The 23,273-nt window shown below is 46.4% G+C and overlaps 1 protein-coding gene across 2 annotated transcripts in view; it reads left to right on the top strand.

Annotated features, from left to right (window-relative positions):
• KIF3C (kinesin family member 3C) overlaps positions 1 to 23,273 on the top strand; it is a 504,835-nt gene that overhangs the window by 464,585 nt on the left and 16,977 nt on the right. The window lies entirely within an intron of this gene.

Genomic DNA, 23,273 nt, shown 5'->3' with positions numbered 1-23,273 from the left:
GAATTTGCTATTGAACATTGTGTTGCCGCAGAGACTTCTTGATGTTCCAGAAGGTCTTGCGAGCTACCTGGACGGATTGGCTGAAGTCGGAAAAATCCTGATCTGCATGCTTCCGCATTTAATTTGTACCACTTCCCTTGAGGCCTTCTGGATCAGGCGGCTCCTATTATTAAACATGCATGCCATGATAGGCCTCGGGGGTTGGCCTGGAGCAGGCCTGCGTCCAGACGCTCTGTGCGCTCCCTCAGTTTGAAAGTGCTGAGAGAAGGCCTGGTTTTTCAGTGCCTCCAGCCGAACCTTCTCCAGGAGAGGCTCTAGCGGGCTGTCTGCTGGACATTAAGAGAGCCCTGCAACCCTGTTGTTTCGCCGTGATTCTAAACCTTCTTTTGGCTTTGTCCTCAGCAAGCTCCTTCTTTAAAGATGTTAGGGATAGCTCTTGCGCCTCCACTTTGGTCTCTGCGTCGGCAATTCTACCTTCCGCCTCACTAACACGTGCGCAGAGCTGCGGTTCCTTATTGCGGTGCTTGCACTCTGTGTCAGAGCCTATATTTTGCTGTCCACTGTCTTTATTTCTGTTTTGAGCCCGGTAAGGAGTTCCGTCAGGCAGGGTTGTTATTATTATACTTTTTTTCTTATAACACGCCACCTGCCCATAGGCCTCAGGTCGTGCAAAGAACAAAACTCACAGACAGAACAATTATCAGGGACCCAAATTCAAGGCTGCCAGTCAGTTTAAGACCAGACTAATCTTGTTGAACAAGTACGTTTTAATAGCTCTCTTAAAGTCAGACAATCGATGGATGACATGTATAGAAGCCAGCAATCCGTTCCAAACACGCGGGGCCCATGCATCAAATCTCATACCCACTAGATTTCTGCAATTTAACCCGTGGCTGAAGCAGCTTGTTGTCTTCATTAGAACAAAGATTTCTCCTATTGGGGGGCAACCTTCAGGCGGTCACTCAGATATTGGGGTGCATTACCAGACCTAGGTTTATAAGTAGAGGTAAGGATTTTGTGGGCAATTCTCTGCTTTACTGGGAACCAATGAAGAGCCTGTCTAGCAGGAGTGTCACGGACCTTCCAGCCTAGACCATGAATAGACCTCACAGCTCTGCTGTGAATAGTCTGAAGCGTTTGGAGATTGGCAACAGAGGTTTCTCAGATAGCTATGGTCTAGTCTGTCTCAACAATTTGAGAACATATGCACACGTGGACTTTAAGTGAAGTGTATGCTTCTGCATGGAAAGTTGGGAGTCCAAGTATACTCCCAACATCTCAACCGAAGAGGCAACAGAAATGAGACGGCCAACAATCAAAAAATGGCTTTAACAAGTTTCTCAACCGGGACCAGAGCCAAGATCAAGAGTTCTGTTTTGTTATCATTTAGAGCGAGTGAGTTAATAGCCATCCATGATTGTAGCGTCTCATACATCTGATTAATCGCCTCAGAGCCTCTTCCATAATTACCTGTGAGTTCTTGGATGATCTGGGTATCGTCAGCATAATTGGTGTAGCTGACATCACAACCACCCAAAAAAATCGAACAAAGGGCGGGTGTAGATGTTGTATAGTGTCCGTGAAAGACAAAAGCCGTGTGGAACCCCACATGTCAGAGAAATGGGCACGCTTTAAAGTCGCCACGGAGAGCCTGGCAGTACAATTGCTGGGAAAAGACCCAATCCACGCGACAGCGTCTCTTGAAGCATTGGCAGTCTCAGCCAGCCTACTGACTAACTGTTAATGCTGTTAGGGAACTGTATAATTATGAGTAATAAGCTGTTGTAGTACTAAATCAAGTAATAGCTCACAAACAGCTCACCTTGGCAATCGATGACTCCAACCTGGAGAATAATAGCAGCTGTGAAGATTTCCCAGTGACAGCCCTGGCCACTCAGCCCAGGGTAATGTGACCCAGGAGAGCGGGCAGGACTCCCAGGGAAACCCTCAATGGGAAGAAAACCCTGGACGAAATCCCAGCTCGTGCAGATCAGGCTGATGGTGGAAGGTTGGACGTCTCTGACAGGAACCCCCGGGAATCACACAAGACACCTTGTCTGCAGGAATGAGAAGTGAAGAAATAGGGAGCAGGTTCGAGGAGGGCCCAAAGAAGGGAAAGGAAAGGAGAGATCAATGGGAATTCTCTCACCCGAAAAGGACTGAGGGAAAGTTCGGATCTGGAACCTGCCGGAGTAGGAAAGCTTCGGGCAAGTCGGGAGAGTCTGGAAGGATAACAGGAGATGAGGACCAGGAAAAATATTCAAGGGAATCCTAGAGAAAGGGAATTTACTCAGATGGGGATCTGGCCGGAATGGGAGACAAATAAGATTGATTCGCAAGGCCGATTGAGAATGAAACCAGCGAAGGCTGAGGGGAGGATCTGAAGAGAGAAAGTAACACTGGGTAAGTAGGAACCGCAAACAACAGAGGGAAATGAGAGCATGGAGAGAGAGGATTCAGAAGCAAACTCACGGAGCGTCAAAGGCAGAAGCGACGCGAAGCTCTGGCCGCTTCGTTTCCGGATAAAGGATCACGTGATCGGTCGTCCGCACGTCAAGGGAGCATGCAACTACTAGACCGCTGCCAGCTGGTCGGGGAAATTCACCAGCCTCCATCTTAGGAATGTTAGGAATCAGAGCGCCGCACAAGCGGGTCCATGCCCATAAAGACCACTTGCGGCGATGTGTAACAGTATGCCCCCTCCGCTGGGAGGGTGCCCCTGGTTTACCCGGATGAAGCAGGAAAAAACGCCGCACAAGACGGGGTGCGTGAACCCCAGAAGCTGGCTCCCAAGTTCTTTCAGCAGGAGAATAACCCTTCCAGTCAATCAGAAACTGCAATCGACCACGATGGAATCGTGAGTCACAGATAGCAGCTACCTCAAATTCAGGACCACTGTCAGTGAGAATCGGAGGAGGTAGAGAATCTCCATCGCGATGAAAACGATCCCGCACCACTGGCTTAATCTGAGACAGGTGGAAAACCAGGTGAATCCGAGAGCAGGAAACAGGTAAGGCAAGTCGGACAGCGGCCGTCCCAATCTTGGAGAGGACTAGAAAGCAACCAAAGTACCTGGGAGATAGCTTAGACGGGACCAAATGACGAGGAAGAAATCTGGAAGCCAACCAGACCGAATCCCTGATGGTCAGTTCCTTAAAGTCTCGACGGTGAAGATCAGCGTACTTCTTTGCTCCATCCTGAGCTTTCTATAACGACTGCTTAGCCAGTCTCTGTCCCTCATGGATATCTGCAATCAGAGAATCCACAGCCAGAATCGGAGGGAGACACATTCGGAGCAAAGGAAGGGTGATAACCATAGGTACGGTGATAACCATAGGTACAAAAGAAGGGAGTGGACTGGAGAGCAGAATGTAAAGAATTGTTGTACGCAAACTCTGCGAGTGGGAGCAGTTCCACCCAATTGTCTTGAGCCGCAGAAATAAAGCACCGTAAGTATTCCTCGAGGGTTTGGTTCAATCGTTCAGTTTGAACGTTCGTCTGGGGATGGTATCCAGAAGAGAGGGCACGTTTAATACCCAGAATGCGACAAACCTGTTGCCAAAAGATAGAGGTGTACTGTGGACCTCTGTCCGACACAATTGCGTCTGGCAGACCATGGCGAGAAAACACCTCAGAGAGAAAAATGTTGGCCATGGAAGGAGCATTTGGTAATCTTCGCAAAGGAGTAAAGTGTGCTAACTTGATGAAGCAATCGATCGTTACCATGATAGTAGTCATATTCGCTGATGGCGGTAGGTCAGATATGAAATCAGTGGAAATGATTTGCCAAGGACGGTCTGGTATGGGCATTCTTGCCAATAACCCTAACGGTGGTGAGCGAGGAGACTTGGCAAGAGCACAGATCTTACAGGCGGCAACATAGTCCCGGACATCAGATCTCATGGAAGGCGACCAGAAATTTCGTTGGATGAGTTCCAGTGTGGGAAGTACACCCCTATGTCCTGCAGCTCGTGAGTCATGGCAGATTTTTAACACCTCCAGTTGTAAAGAAGGAACGGGAATCAAAACTTGAGTACCATGAAAGTAGTATTCTGTTTCCTTGGAGAGATGATAAGTAGATGCCAGGTCTTCACAGAAAGTTTTATTAAGACTGGTGGCTGTTCGTACCTCTTGCAGGAAATCAGTAAGTACTGCAATGAACCGAGCATTGGGAAACATCTTTTCTGGGCAAAAAGAAGAAGTTGGAGAATCCTTACGGGATAAAGCATCTGCTCTTAAATTCTGTCTGCCAGGCCAGTAAATAAATTCTATCCGAAAAGGTAAGAAGAAGTAAGCCCAACGTGCTTGTCTGCTGTTAGTGATGTAAGCATTTTGAAGAACCTTGTGATTTTGGTGATCTGTACGCACCAAGACAGGAAAGGGTGAACCCAAAAGCAAATGTCTCCATTCCTCGAAGGCACGTTTGATAGCCATCAGTTCCTTCTCAAGTACTGAATAATTTATCTCAGCAGAATTAAATGTCTTGGATAAGTATGCCACCGGTCTTTCTTCACCTTGTTCTGATGACTGTAACAACACAGCTCCTAACGCATTCCGAGAAGCGTCTGTCTCGACAATGAATTGTTTGGATTGGTCAGGGTTGATCAAAATGGTTGAGGAAGTAAACATTTCCTTCAAAATATCGAATGCCTTCTGAGCTGATTCATTCCAAACAATGATACCCCTTTCTTGAGAAGTCGAGTCAAGGGAAGTATGATTTCTGAGAAGGAAGGAATAAATTTACGATAAAAATGTGCGAACCCCAAAAACCTCTGTATGTCCTTTATCCCTGTTGGAATAGGCCAATCCACAACTGCGGATATCTTCTTGGGGTCCATGGAAATACCCTGGGAAGATAGGACAAATCCTAGATAGGTAACTTGTCTTTGATGGAATTCACACTTGGATGCTTTGCAGTAGAGATGGTTGGATTGCAGGCGTTCTAGCACGGTGTTAACATGATGAATATGTTCCTCTTGGTTGTTGGAGTAAACAAGGATATCGTCGAGATAGATGAAGACGAACCGGAACAATATGTCGGCAAATAGATGGTCCACGAATCTCTGAAATATCGCAGGAGCATTCACTAAGCCAAATGGCATTACGTGATATTCATAATGTCCAAAAGGAGTCCGGAATGCGGTCTTCCATTCGTCTCTGGGTGCAATACGAATAAGATGGTATGCACCACGAAGGTCCAACTTGGTATACCAAGAAGCCCCTCGAACAGCTTCAACAATGTCCGTGATGAGAGGCATGGGATATTTGTCAGTAGTGGTTATTTTGTTAAGACCACGATAATCAATACAGGGACGGAGCTCATCGGAGTCCTTTTTGGGGATAAAGAATAATGATGCCCCTGCAGGAGACACCGACTCAGAAATGAGACCATTCCGTAAATGGGTTTGAAGGTATTCTTTTAATGCCGACTTTTCTCTTTGAGAAAGAACGTACATGCGGCCAAAGGGAATGGGCTGATCGGGAAGCAGGTCTATGTGACAATCATCTCTTCGATGAGGAGGGAGATTAGGAAATTCAGGGTTTTCAAACACTGATCGGTAAGGCTCATGACAGTCAGGAATCTCAAGTTGACTGATGGAAGATACAGCCAGTTTGAGAGTCTCATCTGAAGGTATACGGATCCCCACTGATTGTTGAGGAAGACAATGATGGACACAATATTCAGATCCTAGAAAAAGGGTTCCAACAGCCAAGTTTATGAATGGGTTATGTAGTCTCAGCCAAGGGAGTCCTAGAATAATTGGGTAATGGGCAGTTCTGATAACATCAAAAACCAGGGTTTCTTTATGACTCGATATCTTACAAGTGAGCGGAATGGTTTGCTCTTTAATGGGACCCGAACTCAGAGGGGTACCATCTACTCCCTGAATAGGAGTAACCAAAGTCTTTGGTACCTGAGAGATACCGTGTAATTTTGCCCACTCCACATCCACAAAGTTACCAGCCGCTCAACAGTCTATTAAGGCCGGAATACCTGGGATGACATTTTCTGGTAGCAGGATGGAAAGAGAAACTACCACCATGGACTGATTGCTGAGTGTAACGCTCACCTGATTCCCGTAGAGGCGCCGGTCTTGACTGGGCGTATACCGTATCTTCAAAGGTGATGTGTAACACACGGCTGGCTCTTTGGGCTGGACCTCTGTGCACTGTATGTCTGACTCGAAGGGTAAGATGTCTTAGGTAAGTGAACGCCGTGCTCTCCATCTGCCTCGGGGCAGGGTGCTGTAACCAGTTTCTTCACTGGATAAGGGGAGCAGGCCTCTTGACTTCAGAGGACTGCTGTCCGTCGTTTACTGCACGAACGGTAAGTTTCGAGTAATTCTAATGTCTTTAAAAGTCTTTAGTAATGATGTCTCTTGTTTTGCAGGGTTCCGGCAATGGCGGATGACGGGCTGAAGTGAGTTGAAGATGGAGCCCGTGTGATGAATAGAAGCGCCTGGAAGCACGTAAGTAAGCGCTTGTTGCCTGCTTCACGATGCGCTCTAACTGTCTTTTTATTTTGCAGGTACAAGTTCGGAGCGGCTGCAGGGTGCCGGAATACCCACTGGGTTAGATGTGGAAAGGAGTAATGGCACGTGAGTATTAAAGTCCCCCAATGTCTTTAAACGCACCTTGTTTTGTCTTTCAGATGCGGGATGCAGCGCCGAAGGCCTCCGGAGCGTCCGAAGAGTTGGTAAGCTTTTGTCTTTCAGATGCCGGAATGCAGTGCGAAGACCCCCGGAGCGCACGAAGAGTAGGTAAGCCTTTGTGTTTCAGATGCCGGAATGCAGCGCGAGGCGTTGGTGACAGCCGATGGACCAGGTAAGTGAAGCGCTGTCACTGAAGACCGTAATGCTAACCTGTTCTTTCTTGTCTTTATAGGTGTTGCTGAAGACTGGATTCAGGATGGTAAGCCTTTTTCCTTAGGCCCAGGATCAGATGCAGAAGACACGATGAGCGTTCTGCTGCAGAGGTTGCAGAATAACGCAAAGCAAGATTCATCCATCGGGCGTGGTTTAAATAGCCTCCTGTAGTGCTTAGGTGTCTCCTTCCACAGCCACGCCTAGGTAAGAAAAGAGTTCCTGCTTTCCAGAAGAGTTCCAGTGTTCTGAACCTAGGGAGTGGCTCCTGCCCCACCCAACAGAAAAGTAGTTCCAAACAGAAGAGGATCAGAGGCTCAACTGGCAGGCAAGTAAGCAGCATGGTCTGCTGCAGGTAAGTCCACCCAAGCATTATGAGCCTGGCGCTTCCAGCGCTGGGACTGGGCATATTTATGAGCCTGGTGCCACTGGCGCCAGGACTGGGTCCAAAAGGTCCCAATTGGGACTGGTTGGCACTCGGAACCTGGGTTATGGATCTGCTTCCAAGGGAGTTGGGAAAACCCTGACCTTTTGGAAGCAGAGATCATGACAGTACCCCCCTCAAGGCCCCTCCCAAACCGGGCTTCTCCGGGGGTTTTGGCTTGTCAGGAAATGTTCGGTGAAATCTTTTGATTAGGCGAGGAGCGTGGACATATTCAGCAGGTTCCCAGGATCTCTCTTGGGGGCCGTAGCCTTTCCAGTCAATTAGGTAAAATAGTTTAGATTTGGAGATCTTGGAGTCCAGAATGCTTTTGACTTCAAACTCGAGTTCTCCATCAACTAGGATGGGTTTTGGAGATTTAGTTAGTCGGGTTTGAGGTTGCACGGGTTTTAATAGAGAGACGTGGAAGACCGGATGTATCTTCATGTGCGGGGGCAAGTCCAACTTGACCGCTACTGGGTTTACTATGGTAGTGATGGAATAGGGACCAAGGTATCTTGGGTTGAATGTGCGTGGCCCTTTTAGAGGTAGATATTTGGTGGATAACCAGACTTGATCCCCTACTTGATATTGAGGGGCTTCCTTCCGATGTTGATCTGCTCCTTTCTTGTATTGTTCTTTAGCCCTTTGAAGGTGAGAAACAGCTTCCTTAAAGGCTTGGGTGATTGTAGAATGCAGGTAGTCTACTGCTGGTGTTTCAAGATCTTGGAGGGGATCCAACTCTGAGGTTCGAGGGTGACTGCCATATAACAGAAAAAACGGGGTTTTCCCAGTTGCCGAATGGACAGAGTTATTGTAGGCATATTCGGCTATCCAAAGGATGTCTTTCCAAGTTTTTTCAGTTTGTTGCAGTATGCAGCGTAAATACTGTTCCAGAGTTTGATTGGTCCTCTCGGTTTGTCCGTCGGTCTGAGGGTGGTGACTGGTCGATAGTCTCACATCAATTTGAGCCGACCGACAGCAACTTCGCCAAAAATGAGAAATAAATTGACTACCTCGATCCGAAATTAGAACCGAAGGAAAACCGTGCAGTCGGACGATGTTTTCGAGAAATTCTCGGGCCAGAGTTGCTGCTGTTGGCAAGCCTTTGAGCGGAATGAAATGCGCCATCTTGGAGAATAAGTCCACGATTAATAGAATCGTATTGTATCCGGAGCATGGAGGTAGATCGGTGATGAAGTCCATAGAAAGCGTATGCCAAGGGCGAGGTGGGATGTCAATAGGGCGTAAGAGGCCTGCTGGTCTTTCCTTTTGACTCTTGTTTTGGGCGCATACTCCACAGGACATTATAAAGTCTCTGATATCTTTTTTCCAAGACGGCCACCAGAAGTAGCGCTTGATCTTTTCTGAGGTCTTGGCCATACCGGGATGTCCTTCCATTAAAGAATCGTGATAACAAGAGATTACTTTTTTCTGTAAATCTGTGCTGGGCAGGTATAATCGTTCTTGGAAATACAATAAGTTGTCCTTTACTGCAAAGTCCTTTCCCTGCAGATGCCAATTCTGAATGTCTGCTGGAGTTACAAGTTGCCTGGCTTTATCCTTAACTTCCTCTATGGATTGTGTGGCGATTACACCCAGAATTCTTTGTTCGGGAATGATTGGTACAGGTTTAGGGTTGATCAAGTGCTTTCCACTCCTATCCAAGAAAGGGCATCAGCTTTACCGTTTTTTGTACCAGGTCGATAGGTAATTATGAAGTCAAACTCGGCAAAGAATAATGCCCAACGGAGTTGTCTAGAGGATTGGGCTTTTGCGGTTTTCAAATATTGCAGGTTTCGGTGATCCGTAATCACAGTAACGGTGTGTCGGGCCCCCAGCAGATAATGCCGCCAAGCCTTAAAGGCAGACTTGATAGCCAGAAGTTCCTTGTCAGTAATCGTGTAATTGATTTCAGGAGGCGAGAATTTGCGGGACCAAAATGCCACGGGATGCAACTGATTGGTTACCGGGTCCTTTTGTGATCGAACTGCCCCCATGGCAAGGCTTGAAGCATCAGTTTCCACGATGTAGGGGAGTTCGGGGCGAGGGTGTTTTAAGATTGGTGCAGAGATAAATTTAGTCTTCAAATCCTGGAAAGCTTGTTCCGCCTCGGTAGACCATTCAAAACGTTTGTTTTTCTTTAACAAGGCAGTGATGGGCTGGACTATTCGAGAAAATTCGGGGATAAACCTGCGGTAAAAGTTAGCGAAGCCTAACATGCTTTGCACACCTTTTACGGAGGATGGTGATGGCCATTTGAGAACTGCATCGACCTTCTTTGAATCCATACGCACTCCGCTAGGTGATAATATGAATCCCAAGAATTCAACTTCAGTCACGTTGAAAACACATTTTTCCAACTTAGCGAAAAGTTTGTGTTGACGCAATCTTTCGAGGACCATTTTCACATGTTTCCGATGTTCAGATTCCGATGAAGAATAAACGAGGATGTCATCAATGTAAACAACAACACACACGTCTATGAGCTCTCTGAGGACATCGTTCATAAAATATTGAAAGGCGGCCGGGGCATTGCAAAGTCCGAAGGGCATGACCTGATATTCAAATAGCCCATATTTGGTGCGGAAGGCCGTCTTCCATTCATCGCCCTCTTTTACTCGTACCAAGTGGTAGGCTCCTCTAAGATCCAGCTTTGTATATATACATGCTTTTCTGACCTGGTCCAGGAGTTCAGGGATCAAAGGTAACGGATATCTATTCTTGACGGTGATCTGGTTCAGGGAGCGATAATCTATACAAGTTCTAAGGTCTCCTTCCTTTTTTGGAACGAAGAACAAAGCTGAAGAAGCAGGGGACTTGGAAGGACGAATAAACCCATTTGCCAGGTATTGATCCAGGTATTGTCGAAGGTGAAGGTTCTCAGGCTATGTGAGGGCATAAATTCTACTACAAGGAGGAGTAGAACCAGGTATAAGGTCTATCTGGCAGTCATAAGACCTATGAGGAGGTAGAGAGTTAGCCTGATCCTTCCGGAAAACATCTTGGTATTCTAGGTATTCGGGAGGTAACTGGGGAGTCTCTGAAGAAATTGCTGCCAGTGCAACACCAGGTGGAGGGTGACAAGTAGAGACACATTCTGGAAACTGGACCGTTCTTGCTCGCCAATCGATCAGAGGATTGTGTTTCTCTAACCAAGGTATTCCTAGAATAATCTGAAACTGAGGAGCCTTGATCACATCGAACACGATCTTCTCATGGTGTCCATCTTGACTTACTAGCGTCACTTCTTGAGTGGTATGCGTTACTGGTCCGGAGGCTATCTCCGTTCCATCCACCGTAGTAATGGCGTCCTTTACAGCCTTGGGACAAAGAGTTAGATTCATCCTCAAAACCATTTCATGATCCACATAATTGCCGATGGCACCGCTGTCGACGTAAGCTTCAATTGCATGTAATCGATCCGGATTATCAGGGCTAATGAGGACCATAGGTATCACGAAATGCAAGGTCACGGAACTGGTTTTCACGCTCGGCAAGAGGACCTCTATTCTTGTCGGGCGAGGTCGTTTCCCTGCTCAGAGTTTGTAACTTTGGTAACTGCAGCTCCTACTGCCTTCTTGGCAGGTTTCACCGGACAGTCTCGAAGAAAGTGCCCTGAGTTTCCGCAATAGAGGCATAGTTGCAACGGTTTTCTCCTTTCCCGCTCCTTTTGTGTTAGAGGACCTTTCAGGCCCCCTATTTGCATGGGTTCCCCGGAGTCTACTCCTTTGGAAGGAGTTGGCGGTTTGGAAAATACTCGAGCATCAAACTTGGAACGATCGGCCTTCCTGTTCTGCAGTCTGTGATCTATTTGAACGACTAAGTCTATATAGTCCGAACAATCTTGTGGGGGATTCACTACTTGGGCTAACACATCTTTGAGCTCTCCACGTAGACCTCTATAAAACAGCGTAATCCTTTTATCCTCAGGCCATTGAGTTTCCACTATCAGTCTGTTGAAAGACGCAATATAAGCCAAAAGGTCTTGATTACCTTGTCACAACGAAAGAAGCTCATTGTCCAAGGCCTGCCCCTGTGAATGTCTTGCGAATAGTTTTTCCATACTGAGCTGAAAAGCTTGAAAATCATGGCGGACCGGATCATCTTGATTTACTAGAGGGATCGACCAGTCTGCCGCATTGCCACTAAGGTACGAAAGCACGAAAGCTACTTTAGCTGGATCAGTTGGAAAGGCTGCTGGCCGGCATAAGAAATGCAACCGGCACTGATTGATAAATACTGCAAACCTCTTTGGGTCACCAGAAAATCGTTCGGGCGGAGCCAGAGGTACATTCCCTAGGTAGGTTGATCTGCACTGGATTCATAGAGGATGTAGAAGGAAGATTTCCCCCAGATGCGGGTAACGGGGTCTGTCCGGCTTGTGACTGTAGCAATTGTCTAGCGAGATCATCTGTTCGCTCCTTGGAAATAATCAGTTCCCTTCTTAGAGCGTTCGTTTCCTGACGGGCTGCATGCACTTCTGCCCTTAGTTCCCCAAGTAACTGGGCTAGCTGGTCGGTATCCAAGGTTTCCATAGCGCCTGGACGGGAGTTTCGCGGTAGGCTTTGCGTTCTGTAACGCTCACCTGATTCCCGTAGAGGCGCCGGTCTTGACTGGGCGTATACCGTATTTTCAAAGGTGATGTGTAACACACGGCTGGCTCTTTGGGCTGGACCTCTGTGCACTGTATGTCTGACTCGAAGGGTAAGATGTCTTAGGTAAGTGAACGCCGTGCTCTCCATCTGCCTCGGGGCAGGGTGCTGTAACCAGTTTCTTCACTGGATAAGCGGAGCAGGCCTCTTGACTTCAGAGGACTGCTGTCCGTCGTTTACTGCACGAACGGTAAGTTTCGAGTAATTCTAATGTCTTTAAAAGTCTTTAGTAATGATGTCTCTTGTTTTGCAGGGTTCCGGCGATGGCGGATGACGGGCTGAAGTGAGTTGAAGATGGAGCCCGTGTGATGAATAGAAGCGCCTGGAAGCACGTAAGTAAGCGCTTGTTGCCTGCTTCACGATGCGCTCTAACTGTCTTTTTATTTTGCAGGTACAAGTTCGGAGCGGCTGCAGGGTGCCGGAATACCCACTGGGTTAGATGTGGAAAGGAGTAATGGCACGTGAGTATTAAAGTTCCCCAATGTCTTTAAACGCACCTTGTTTTGTCTTTCAGATGCGGGATGCAGCGCCGAAGGCCTCCGGAGCGTGCGAAGAGTTGGTAAGCTTTTGTCTTTCAGATGCCGGAATGCAGTGCGAAGACCTCCGGAGCGCACGAAGAGTAGGTAAGCCTTTGTCTTTCAGATGCCGGAATGCAGCGCGAGGCGTTGGTGACAGCCGATGGACCAGGTAAGTGAAGCGCTGTCACTGAAGACCGTAATGCTAACCTGTTCTTTCTTGTCTTTATAGGTGTTGCTGAAGACTGGATTCAGGATGGTAAGCCTTTTTCCTTAGGCCCAGGATCAGATGCAGAAGACACGATGAGCGTTCTGCTGCAGAGGATGCAGAATAACGCAAAGCAAGATTCATCCATCGGGTGTGGTTTAAATAGCCTCCTGTAGTGCTTAGGTGTCTCCTTCCACAGCCACGCCTAGGTAAGAAAAGAGTTCCTGCTTTCCAGAAGAGTTCCAGTGTTCTGAACCCAGGGAGTGGCTCTTGCCCCACCCAACAGGAAAAGTAGTTCCAAACAGAAGAGGATCAGAGGCTCAACTGGCAGGCAAGTAAGCAGCATGGTCTGCTGCAGGTAAGTCCACCCAAGCATTATGAGCCCGGCGCTTCCAGCGCTGGGACTGGGCATATTTATGAGCCTGGTGCCACTGGCGCCAGGACTGGGTCCAAAAGGTCCCAATTGGGACTGGTTGGCACTCGGAACCTGGGTTATGGATCTGCTTCCAAGACAGTTGGGAAAACCCTGACCTTTTGGAAGCAGAGATCATGACACTGAGAGAGTTGTCAAGTGACATACTGGTCTGATACGGGGAAGAATGTTGCTGGGCACTTACCGGTCTTCCCCTAACGGTAAGGCTTTGAAGTTTCCCGACTTGGGAATAGGAGAGCGACGAGGAGGAACTAAGTGACAGTCTTTCAAAACATGAGTAGAGGACCCACAGTACATACATAGTTTCAAAGATCTTCTCCTCTCCCTTTCAGTAGCTGAAATCGGTCCTCGAACGGTCCCAACTTGCATGGGTTCTTCAGTAGGAGACAGATATTTCTGAATGGTTGAGGAATAATCCCACTGTGGTCGTGTTCCTTTCCCCTTTTTCTTTTCGCATGTCCTTTCATGCATTCGGTAATCAATTTGCATGGTTAACGTGATCATATCAGCTAGATTAGCGGGACGAGGGACTTTAGAGACCTCGTCTTTTAGTTCATCTGTGAGACCTCTCTGAAAAAGAGTGAGGAGACCTTCATCTGGCCAGCCTAGTTCAGAGGATAGTTGTTTAAACTGAGTGATATACCAAAGTAATTCTTTGTTTCCTTGTTTTAAATCGAGAAGTCTCTCTTGTGTGGCAACCGAAATCTCCTTTCTTCCAAACATGGTTTTGAGGCTGTTAGTGAAGGTGGTGTAAGAATCAAGAATAACATTGTTGGAGGTAACTAAAGGAACAGAAAGGTGAGAAATAACATAGCCTACCTTATCTTTATCGGTAGGGAAAAAGCGAGGTTTGAATGTGAATTGGATGGTACAACTGTCAAGGAATTCTTTTAGTCTGTAGGGATCACCGTCGTACATAACGGAATGTAAGGACGACGGGGGAGTGTCTGAAAAGGCTCTAGCTATGTGATGTCGTAGTTGAGCATTATCCTGTTTCAAGGATTGTACCTCTAATGACATGGCCTGCATGGCCGCCATTAGCTGCTGTATTTGTTGTTCTATTTGGAATTACGATTGCCAATATTCCTTCTGGCGTCGCTTACTGTTAATACTGTTAGGGAACTGTATAATTATGAGTAATAAGCTGTTGTAGTAATAAATCAAGTAATAGCTCACAAACAGCTCACCTTGGCAATCGATGACTCCAACTGGGAGAATAATAGCAGCTGTGAAGATTTCCCAGTGACAGCCCTGGCCACTCAGCCCAGGGTAATGTGACCCAGGAGAGCGGGCAGGACTCCCAGGGAAAACCTCAATGGGAAGAAAACCCTGGACGAAATCCCAGCTCGTGCAGATCAGGCTGATGGTGGAAGGTTGGACGTCTCCGACAGGAACCCCTGGGAATCACACAAGACACCTTGTCTGCAGGAATGAGAAGTGAAGAAATAGGGAGCAGGTTCGAGGAGGGCCCAAAGAAGGGAAAGGAAAGGAGAGATCAATGGGAATTCTCTCACCCGAAAAGGACTGAGGGAAAGTTCGGATCTGGAACCTGGCGGAGTAGGAAAGCTTCAGGCAAGTCGGGAGAGTCTGGAAGGATAACAGGAGATGAGGACCAGGAAAAATATTCAAGGGAATCCTAGAGAAAGGGAACTTACTCAGATGGGGATCTGGCCGGAATGGGAGACAAATAAGATTGATTCGCGAAGCTGATTGAGAATGAAACCAGCGAAGGCTGAGGGGAGGATCTGAAGAGCGAAAGTAACACAGGGTAAGTAGGAACCGCAAACAACAGAGGGAAATGAGAGCATGGAGAGAGAGGATTCAGAAGCGAACTCACAGAGCGTCAAAGGCAGAAGCGACGCGAAGCTCTGGCCGCTTCGTTTCCGGATAAAGGATAAAGGATCACGTGATCGGTCGTCCGCACGTCAAGGGAGCGTGCAACTACTAGACCGCTGCCAGCTGGTCGGGGAAATTCACCAGCCTCCATCTTAGGAATGTTAGGAATCAGAGCGCCGCACAAGCGGGTCCGTGCCCATAAAGACCACTTGCGGCGATGTGTAACACTAACATCGAATTATCTACCAGATCAAAGCTTGTGAGATGTCCAATAACATCAATAGTGCAGTATGGCCATTCTCAACGATGGCAGAGATATTGGCCTTAAGGTCTAACAGCGATGTCTTCGTACCATATTTGGCCCGAAGGCCCGACTGGCACCGGTCCAGTAGTTCATTAGACTCAAGAAACTCCTGAATCAGAATGTAGGCTTTTTTTTCTTTTTTTAAAATCTTTATTTATCATTTTCATAGTACAACATTAAGCAGAACATAAACATAGGCTCAGGAACAACAGGACAGGAATTACAATAAATCAAGTGATAATCTCACTTGATTTAGGGAGTAACAAGGGAGTAACAAGAGCTTGTCCTGTCCATAGTTACAAAATCACTCGATTTATGGACATCATAAACTACCAAGCCCATACCTCGTTACTAAACAGAACCAAGAGCATAAAATACGAACATCAGCCACACCACACGACATACAGACACACATACACAAACAGCTCCATATGTAATCTCATCATGCCTATGATCGCCTCATTTTCAAATCTCAGCTATAAACGAGATTCAATTTCAGCCATACATCTCATTAAATGGTCCCCACATTTCCAAGTAATCACTCTCACATTTCTGCTTTTGCATCAAGAACTTCTCATAGCTTGACAATGTCTGCAGATCCAACAACCAACCATTTACTGACGTTTTTATCCTTGTTTTCCAAACCTTTTAGCTACATCGCATCTTACTGATCCTGCAAGCAAAATCACTGGACATGCTGACCTTGGAAACGTCATACCCAGAATCGCATCCATTCTGTCAAGACCTTCTCCCCAAAAGTCAGTCACTCTAGGACATGCCCAAAGCAAATGTAGCAGTGTGCCGCCCCTTTGACCACAGCCCCAACAGGACCCCACATTCGTCATGCTCAATTTAAACATCAGCTCTAAGGTCCAATACAGATGAAACAGAATCCTCTGATGAGTGTACCGTAAATTCAAGTCCATTTTAGATCTTGTTCCCACTCACAGCAGGCTATCCCATTCCTTAACCGAAACCCCCCGCCATCACAATTCTCCCATCCATGCCTGCCTTAACGTCTCCCAGAAGGCTACATAAGAATCGTCGAGAGGCATCATTTGCATGAAAATTGATACCAGGCATGGAGGTGAATCAAACACGCTACATGGCACACGTCTGTCTTTCATTGGTTCATTTAACATTCCCTGTCTCTGTGACAGCAGCTATCTCAGCTCCACATACCTCCTGAGCTCCCTCTGTCACAGGCCAAACTCTGTTCTTAATCTATCAAAGGGAGCAATTTGCCCTTCACTCCAGACATCAGCAATTCTCAAGATCCCTCTCTTCACCCAGCTTCGCCAACACAGAAGCTTATTCTCTATCTGTAGTGCTAGGTTAATCCACAACGAGGCACTATAGTTAATCCGTAAATTCTCACCGCAACCAATTAACCATGAAGCAAGCGCCTCTCTAGTCACCTCTGTAGTGGGTAACTTTGCTGCCAAATTGGGCATTTTACCCATTGACTACACCTCTTTTAGCAAGTACGGCAGAAATCTTTCCCTTTCAATGGGTAGCCAAAGTGATGTGGAGTCCGCCCTCTCAGCGATATAGTACGCAGATTTGTTCAAGAGAAACCCACTTTCATATTTGTCGCGATTAGGATCCCGAACCCCCCCACCTCTCATGCACAGGGCCCATCAAAATATATCTTGGGATCCTCAGCCTCTTACCCTCCCCCCACAAGAAAGTCTGGAACACCTTGTCAATGCGTTTGAGTGCCTGCCTAGGAAACTTCAGGGGAAGAGTCTGGATAATATAGAAAACCTTACGGAATAGCATCATCTTAATTGCGTTCACCTTCGCCCAGAGGTTGAGGGTCAAGCGGTCCCACTTGCGCACGACCCTTTCAAGTTTTTCTATCAATTTAGCCACATTGATTTCAGCAATCCTTTTTACTTCCTGAACCAAATCGATTCCCAAGTATTTACCACTCGTATCTGCCCATTGGCAATTCCTTGGGGGCCCAAGTCTCCACGTGAAACAGTTCGGTCCAACCGGAAAAATCACTGATTTCTCCCAGTTAATCTTATGGCCTGATAACAGACCAACCTCCTCAAACATTTGTTTCATTCGGTTTCCCCCTTCCTCTGGGTTTGCCATAATCACAGTCTTGTCATCCCCATAGCAGAGAACCTTAATTTCACTATTGCCCACAACTGCTCAGTTAAAAACTCAGTTGACGCAGACAGTTCCCCATTTACGAGAACCCTTGCACTGATTGTTGAATGTAAAGCACCAATTGTTTTCAGGAAGGTGGCCGAAGGCCATCCTATTAAATGTAAAATCAAGAGATTTCCAATTTACTCGATCAAATGCTCGTTGGGCATTCAACAGCAATTTTTTCACCTCAGTTTTTGGGAGACCCAAAATGTCACAAATAGTCCAGGCATTGTCGTAGTTATGTCTCTCTCACATGAATTCAGCCTGAGATTTGTCTGTCAGAATGTCAATGCATTTATCCAGTTTGTTGTTTTCCTGGTAAAGATCTTAACATCTACACTCAATAGTGAAATTGGCCTGTGAATTTTGATTGGTCCCTACCTGGTTTTGGGATCAGAGTGATAATTGCCTCCTTCATAGATTGACGTAAGGTTCCCTCTGTAATAAAGTAGTTATATAGCTTGCTTAAGAATGGCACCAAGAAATGGCCACAAGTTCTATAGAACTGAACCGTCAATCCATCAGATTGTGGAGATGTACCTGTATGTAACTGGTTGAAGGGAAGCAGTTTCTCTTCCTCACTAATTTGCTGATCCAAGGTTGTTGCATCATTGGCAGCCAGTCTTGGTAGCTCAATTTTATTAAAAAATTCACCAAGGTCAGACTCAGGCGGGGGGATAGTTTTGGTATATAAGGACTGATGGAATCTACGAAAGGAATCACTGATATCTGTTCTTTTCACCATTGCACTGCAATGATCGTCCTCAATCCTATGAATATACCACCTTTCAACCATACCTTTAAGCTTGCTAGCCAGGATTTACCGCCTTTATCCCCTTCTTCCCAGTATTATTGCTTCATATAAAATATCCCTTTCCCTACCTGCAGATCCATCTCACATTGCAGTGCCTCCTTCGCTCTATCCATCTTTATCCTATCTTCCAAATTCCTTGTCACCTGGTATTTGCATTGCGACACACCAAGGGCATTTTATAAGCACTTTAATTCACTAAAACCTGACTTCCTTGCCCGGGATGTCAGGTCAATTAGCTCCCCACGCACAGTCGCCTTGAAGCTATCCCATACCACCATCATATCAGCCGTGCCTATATTTGTATCAAAGAACAATTTTATGAAAGTGTTTCAAGACGTCCTCCTCCTCTAGTATAAAAGGTTTCAATCGACCATCCTGTAAAAGTCACCCCAAACTATCCGTATTCAGCCCCAGTGTCATCATTGAATGGTCTGATAATTCCCCCTCTCTAATTTGTCCACACTATCAATGAGCCTATCAGAGATTATGAAGTAAACGATTCTCGAATAGGAATCATGTACAAGCGAGCAGAAGGTGTATTCTCTATTCCCAGAGTGTAGGGCTCTCCAGACATCCGCCAAGTTGAACCTATGCAGTAACCTATCAATTTCTTTGCTGGCCCACATCAGAGTATACCTGCAAGATGCTGAGCAGCCAATCCTATAATCCAGAACACAATTGAAGTCACCGCTCAAGATAAAGCATTCACCAGTCATCTCACTAAACAAGGAAGAAAGAGTCGCAAAGAAAGGCCCTCCTACTGAACATGGCCCATAAGTAGATCCAATAGATATTATACTACCCTCATAACACACATTAATAAGGATGATCCTGCCATCCTCGGCCATGAATGTAGGCTATTCTGTCCAGGATTTTTAGCAGAAAAAAAAGAACATTTGTGATAAGACGATAGTTGCTGGCCACAGCAGGCTTCAGAGAGTTCTTGTTTAGCAATCGTATAATCCATGCTTCTTTAATGCCCACAGGTACACAGGAGGCTGAAAAGTAGGAATTCACAATTTTAGTAATCCAAGGGGTTAAAGTTTCTAGCAAATCCTTAATGATGTTTACAGGACAAATATCCCCCGTGCAAGACGTTGGGTTTATGTTCTTGACAATGTTAAAAACCTCAACCTCTGAGACTTGTCTAAAGGAGAATTTAGGCTGATCGTTATTAATGACAGGAAGGCCCGTTTCAAACGGCAGAGCTTGAGATACCAATCATTGCTGCCGCTTTTTAATGGTCTGTTGTTGATTTTAAATTTTTCTCATGAATTTGTCTTGTATATGTTAGCATCATAGGTCACTAAGGACAGTCTCCAAACTTGGCACCCTTTTCCATTTTAACTCCTTTAATATGGAGAACAATTCCTTTGAGTTGGACTTGGTATTAGTAATCCTAGAGTTATGAACTGACAGTTTAGCCAAAATCCGCTCACAAGCCCTGTTGGCCTTTCTACACTTAATAGTTTCATCACAAAACCAAGTGTTCCTCCTTACCTCAGTTTTGACCACCTTCTGTCATTCCGGTGCAAGAGTATTAATGGCCAGTGAGGTTATATGTTGGAATTGATCAGCTAATTCTTTTGTGTCAAGATTTAGTACAAGATTATCAAACAGAGGTTTAACAAAGGATGGAAAGGCTTCCAGAGTAACATTTTTCAGATTGCTAATCTTTTTGCAAACTCTAGAATTAGATTCCACGGGTAACTTGACCAGGAGCTGTAGGGTATCTGGTAATATTATCCCCATATATATGGCCGCCATGCATAATGTCGCAGGGAAAAGGTTGTGGAGACATTCTATATGGTGACCATATATCTGGGGTCAAGGGAAGCAGGGGTTGCAGGGGTGTCCGCCACTCCCCTTGAAAAGAAAAGGGGGTTTGAGGGTTGTGGGAGTGTGCCCCGCATGTTCAATGTGATAATGTCCCTGCAAAAAATGATAATGTCCCTGCTGTAGGTCAAAAGAAACCAGATGGTGATCTGACCATGGACAGCGGGAAACGATAACTGGAGATACGATTTTCTGTGTAAGAACCCAATTCAAAATGTTACCATCTTTATGTGTAGTAACATTCACATAAAGTAGTAACATTCCCCTGTTGCACAACGGCCATTGCCTCAAGAGAAAGGATTAATGAGTCGGCTTCAACATCCGAATCATTCAAGTCCCATAAATTGAAGTCACTCAGTATAATCAAACACGAGGTTGGTTTCAAAGCATCATTAACTAATGCTAAAGGTTGTTCCTCAAATTGCGTCTTTTTTTGTGGCGGCGGCCTGTGTAGTATTAGCAAGTTCATAGTGGTGTTGGGATCCACAGTCAATGTAATCAAAACATGTTCACAACTATCCAACACCTATGCATTAACAGCATGCATATTAAGGGAGCCCCCATAAATAAGAGACACCCCACGCCCTATGGGAATCCAATTGGCGTTAAACATTTTATATCCCTCTGGTGTTGAGAGGGCGGCGGCATCATGCAGCCATGTTACGGTGACAGTATATCAGTCCCTCCAGCAATGATGTAGTGACCGAATTCAGCAGCATACTCAACAAGGGATTGAGTATTAATAAGTGACACTTTTAAGTTACAGCAAACGCAATCAGGGCATACACTGCGTGTCACCACTTTCTGCATGTTCTCTAAAGAACTAGCGGGAGCCACTAAGAAAGATGTACTATGAGAACCGTGGCTATCCCATGCTGGTAACACAGTACCCGGAGTCTGATCAGTAAGAGAGACTACAAAGTTTGATTCCAGGTTGGATAAATCTACAGTGGATGGCAGGCCTAGTGATGCAACAAACACAAACCTAAGCCCCCTACTTCGGACTTCGCCCTGCCAATTCTGTCTGTTGATGTTGCTGCTTTGGTTCCTTGATTTGCATGGAAAGGTAATTCTTCTTGGCCTTCTTGATTTTTGCCATCTGTGGCCTGGCTTTGTGCCTTTAGGGTGAAGTCTTCATCTTGGCCTGCTTTTTGGTCTGCAATGTTTGGGACCTTCTGCATGTTGCCTGTGGACAGCTGTGCGAATCAGCCCTTTCTTCCACTGATCACGTCTGCTGCTCAGTTGTTTCTTGTCACAAGTTATCCGGCTCTGTGCAGCAGGGGCGTGCCCACAAGGCTGTGGCCGGCTCTAGCTTGCCGCCTGACCCACGCTCTCAGGGCTCGGCAGTGTCAACTCAGGGGCAGGACCACGGCCGGCCACCTCCCCAGTTACAGGCCTCGACCTCTGACCACAATGTTCTGCTGCGCACAATGGCAAAGTACCCAGAGTTTCCAGCGATGGTGGGTCAGTACTTATTTGCTCCTTCTCTTAGCCCAGAGAGCCCCTCACTTGAGACTGCTCCTACTCTGAGAGTCTCTGGGCATGCCTAGACCAAGCCGCTGTTATGTTCTTGCGGCCACTGGCATGCAGTTTTAATTTGCGCCCAGCTCACCAGCGGTTCATCCACAGTTGCTCCAGGATGCGGACTATGCCTTGCAAGATCCCCGTTCATAACCCATAGAGCGGTCTCCTCTACGGTCGTGGATCTCCAACATCTCCAGGGGCTGAGCGGGGAGGGGGGAATTTTCAGCCACAGTGTGGACTCGGTGCACCCCACCTGGGCTCACAGGCTCTCTTCTGCCACCCGGCTTCTCTTGCTGCTCCACGTTCAGCGCCCTAGTCCATACACCATGCAGCCTACTTTCGGCAAGTTACCAATGTTGTTTGCTGCCTGGGAGCGCATTGCGTAGCTCTCCACCACTTGCCTCAATGCCTCCCCAATCTTCGCTGCCACGCTGGCTTTCATTAAGCAACTTGAAGTAATGATTTTTTAAAGGGTATTAAGGCTGGCATCAAAGCAACATGCTTATGCAGCCATTTTGGTCATAGCATGCTGGGGCACCCCTCTCCCCTAAGCTTAGATCGCATTATAGCACCAGATGACCCACATACAACTTTGAAAGCTTAAGCACTATGAATTTACTCTCAACATGCACATATTCTCAGCCAGCATGTTTATCTTTATATTATAACCTGCACTAGATCAACATACTTTGGCATACTCAGGGGCACCCTTATCAGTGCTGTTAAGCATTGCTTTAACATTAATAAAAAACAGATACTGTGTGCAGTTATTCATTTATCCATACACAAAGCAAGTAGTGTGCGGATGCCCATAATAGTCTATTTATTCATGCTGTAGTTTTAAAGTTGAAACTATAATACACTTCCAAACGATGCAACAATTCAATTGAGGTGTCAGTACTCTGAGACAGCCCTTCCAGCATTGCTTAAAAAGTCATAACTATCTGGTTGGTCAGGCTACAAAAAATGTTTAAGAGAAAATATGCTGCACTTGGAACTATTCTGAGATTGTGTGAAAATGCCATTCAACTCCTTATTCATGAACTTGCTCGAGGCCCTCATGTCCACCATATCTCCCTCCTGCTCCTATCTGTGAGCTGTCTGCTTTGGCTCGCTCATACACTGCCCCCAGAAGCTCCAGGAGACATCTACCATGCCTCTGATCTGCCTCAGGTGAGTGACCTGATCCAGACTGTGTTGTTTTAGCAACATTTCCTCCTATTGGAACTCCATGTTTACTTAAGCTAGACCCTGTTCTGAGCCGCCCAAAAATAGGTTTCAGTAGACAACTGCTCTGCTTCCACTACCAAGTTAGTGACCCCTAGACATGTGGGCACTGTGGTGCACAGAAGGGCACCTTCCAATTGTAGGACGGCATCACATCTCCAGCTTTGCTCAGATTGGCTTGCATCTATTTTGAATTTGTGGGTAACAGGGCTAAAAACCAGCTGGTTGGTGACCCATGATGGCCGGCACCCTAGGCAGCTGCCTACTTTGCCTAGTGCTCACGCTGGCCCTGGGTGGGTGGCCGGCCAAAGTGAAGAGATTAGCAAGGGTATTTTGAGAGACAGAGGTTGAGTGGCGCCAAGTTATTCAAGTGCATTGTTTAGAAATATGGGTAGTAAAATAAGATTGCTCTAAAAAATTATGATAATGATATAATACAAAATACTAAAAATAAAGTGGGTTACGAGAAAGAGG

This window comes from Ambystoma mexicanum, chromosome 4p (genome assembly GCF_040938575.1).
Source record: "Ambystoma mexicanum isolate Mex_15411 chromosome 4p, UKY_AmexF1_1, whole genome shotgun sequence".
In the NCBI taxonomy this organism is placed as follows: domain Eukaryota; kingdom Metazoa; phylum Chordata; class Amphibia; order Caudata; family Ambystomatidae; genus Ambystoma; species Ambystoma mexicanum.
This window is presented reverse-complemented; position numbering and strand designations above follow the sequence as displayed.